Here is a 3,213-nt window from a genome sequence, read left to right on the forward strand (position 1 = left end):
AACACTGGCAGTTCTGTTCTGCGGTGAATTAGCTACCACCTGTCAGACAGCTGCTGTAACCAGCGGTAAAAAGGTTACAATGCTACTCTAATCAGCATAAGCCTGCAGTAACTGATAACATTGAGGGCAGGAGCCACTGACGGGAGTATTCATCAGCCAGCGCCTGTGCTATAAATAAAGAAATAAAAAAATGATGTGGGGCCTCTTCTGTTTTTGACAACAAGAGCAGGAAAGACCAACAGCTGCAGGCAGCAACCCTCAGCTGTCAGCTTTCTTATTTCTGATTAAGAGGAATAGAGGGGTCAACACGCCATTTTTAAAATTATTGAAATAAATAATTTAAAGAACTGGCAAGGCCCCTTCATTGTTTGACAACTAACCAAGCTAAAGCAGACAGCTGGGGGTTAATATTCTCAGACTTGTAAGGGGCCATGGATGTTGCCCCCCAGATGAAAAATAGCACCCCGCCGTAGCCACCTCAGAAAAGTGGCATCTATTAGATGAGCCAATTCTGGGTGAATGTCCATCTCTTCCCACTTGCCTTGGTGTGGTGGCAAGTGGGGTAATAGGTTTGGGGTTGATGTTAGCTGTTTAATGGCTGTTGATATCAAGCCCAGAGGTTAGCAATGTTTATAAAATGCCACCATTACTAACTCCATAGTTAGAATGTAAAAAAATTACAGCCAGACTAAAATCCTTTAAATAAAAAAGAACCTATACATGTTCAGTATCTGCGTACTCATACTGACCTGAAAAATCATAAAGGTCAGTTTTAGCATTTAGTTAACATAGTAGGAATAAAATTTTAAAAAAATTGATCAGTTTTAGCATTTAGTTAACATAGTAGGAATAAAATTTTAAAAAAATTGTGAAATTGCACTATTTTTGCAATTTGATCGCACTTGGAAATTTTTCCCATTTTTCAGTACACTGTCTAGTAAAATGAATAGTGTTGTTCAAAAGTAAAACTTGTCCTGCGAAAGACAAGCCCTAACATGGCCATACTGACGGAAAAATAAAAAAGTTATGGCTCTGTGAAGAAGATGAGCAAAAAACAAAAATGCAACAACAAAAAATTGCAAGGTTGTGCAAGTGTAAAGAACCAAAAACGGTCAAACATGCCTTCAAGGGAGGGTTTTGACACAATCATACTGTAGGCAGTAAATGGTTGACTGATTTGACCATTATTTATCTAACATTTAGTGATGAGATCACCCGTAATCAGAAATTTATCAGATTCCGTCTGGATTTTAGACAATTTTTAATTGTGGGACAACCATTGACAATGAGTTCTTTAGCATTAACAAATGACCAATCTTGGATTAAAGTATTTCAGAGTGGCAGACTGGTATTTTCAAAAAAGAGCCTCTTCAGTTTTTTTAAATTTGTTAACTGACATAACTTTCCCTTCCCATTAATATGTTTATTTTAGTTTTATATAAAAAGGTGATTATTTTGTTAATCTGATATTTGATCTATTTTCAGAATAAAAAAAAAATGGAAAAGCAGTAAATGACTAAAAATTGGAAATAATCAAACTTTTGTACTTGCATCTCATCGTACTGACAAAGATGATAATAGTCAGAAGTGTAAAAAAGGCAGAAGTAATGGAATCAATGTCATCAGTTTCCCTGGAATGCTGCCCCCCTAGCAAAGGAGGTGGCAGCCCAGCAGCTGCGTTTTGAACTGTGCGGTTGGTAAAGATGCTTCGTGAAAACTTTTCCTGTGCCTTCTGGAAAGTTGCACCCATTCTGTGATACATTGAGTGAACCTTCTTCAGCAGGAACAGAGATAAGACAGCACTCACCACAGTGAAGAAGGCTGCCACGATCATCATTATCACAGCGAGTGCAGTGTTCGTTTTAATCATGTTTAATGCTATTATCCAGCCACTGTTTCCACAGTGAGGGATGTATGATATAAATGATGATTTGACAGAAGAAGATTATGAAGAACGCTAAGAAATTGAAGGAACTGTCTGTCCTGAATGCTTTGTAGATTGGCCGATACCAGCATAAAAAGCCGTAAGGTGCAAACAGGATAAACCACAGGATGGATAAGCCAAAATCCACACCACCAACTTTAGCATCGGCAGTGGAATATGCCAAGCAAGCCAGGAAATTAAGTAAAAGGGTGACCGGCCGCATGGAACATCCACAGGTAATACAGCATTTTGCATGTGCGCTGATTATCAGCTGGAATATCTGCTGAGAAGTCCTGGTAGAAGCATGGTTTGATGGGACACTTTGTAGGAAGAGGAGGACAATTTGTCCTTTCTTAAGTTAATATTTACAGTCATCATTTCTTTCCGCTTCTGCTCAATCTCGGCTGGTTTTCTATCCAGCTCCTCTTGCTGCTGGAGAAGGCTAGCTTCTGCTATCACTGCTACCACCTGGTAAGACGGCTCTGTGGATGGCTGTAGGACAGCAGGCTCAGAAGGGATCACGGGCTGAACCGGCAAAGTTTTCTGATTTGTTGTCAAATGGGAATTCTCAGAGAAAGAGTTGAATTCTTTCAAGTTCCCATGGCCGCCGCTGGTGATTTGTGTGACTGCAGGATCCTGGAAAGGGTTAACTTTCACGGGGTCTGCAAAAGGGTTGATGTCGTAGCCGGACATGGCTCCTTTTTAGAGGGTCAAAGTGTAGCGCTGGATCCTCCAGCCGGGACTCCTCCTCAGACAGGTAACTTTTGAATAATACCTTGGTCATCAGGTCAAAATAGATTATGTCTATGTTTCACTATTCAAAATGGAAATCCATTTTTAAATTTAAAATTTGTCTCAATTTTCCTTTCTTAGCCTTGTGAAAGCAGTACACATGTAACGTTAAAAAAACAGACTTAATTATTTAACGGACTCAATTATTATGTTAATAAATGAATTATGTTAATAAACCAGACATTGTTGCAGCCATAAAATGGATTTTGCATCAAACGGTCAATTTTTTTTAATCCCGCCTTCCTAACTTCCCTTCACCAATAATTAAGGGGTGCCTCACTGGTGAGATCAGCCTTGCAGTTTGTGAAACACTGCAGTAGCCTGTTCCTCTGTGTGACTGCAAACTTATGAATCCCTCTGAGTGCACAGTGCCAGTTTCTGAGCTGGGACCAGAGGGCATGTATGCGTTATACATACTCCCGGCCAGAGCCCATCCAGTGGGCAAGGCCTTGGTCCAAAAACTTGTATTGAGTGAGGCCTTTGCTAGAGATGGATTG

At 40.0% G+C, this 3,213-nt stretch overlaps 1 pseudogene; it reads right to left on the bottom strand.

The window, feature by feature from the left end:
* Positions 1-1,622: 1,622 nt before the first annotated feature.
* On the bottom strand, positions 1,623-2,678 carry LOC138645914 (secretory carrier-associated membrane protein 2 pseudogene; annotated as a pseudogene).
* Positions 2,679-3,213: the final 535 nt, after the last annotated feature.

This window comes from Ranitomeya imitator, chromosome 7, assembly GCF_032444005.1.
Source record: "Ranitomeya imitator isolate aRanImi1 chromosome 7, aRanImi1.pri, whole genome shotgun sequence".
NCBI lineage: Eukaryota > Metazoa > Chordata > Amphibia > Anura > Dendrobatidae > Ranitomeya > Ranitomeya imitator.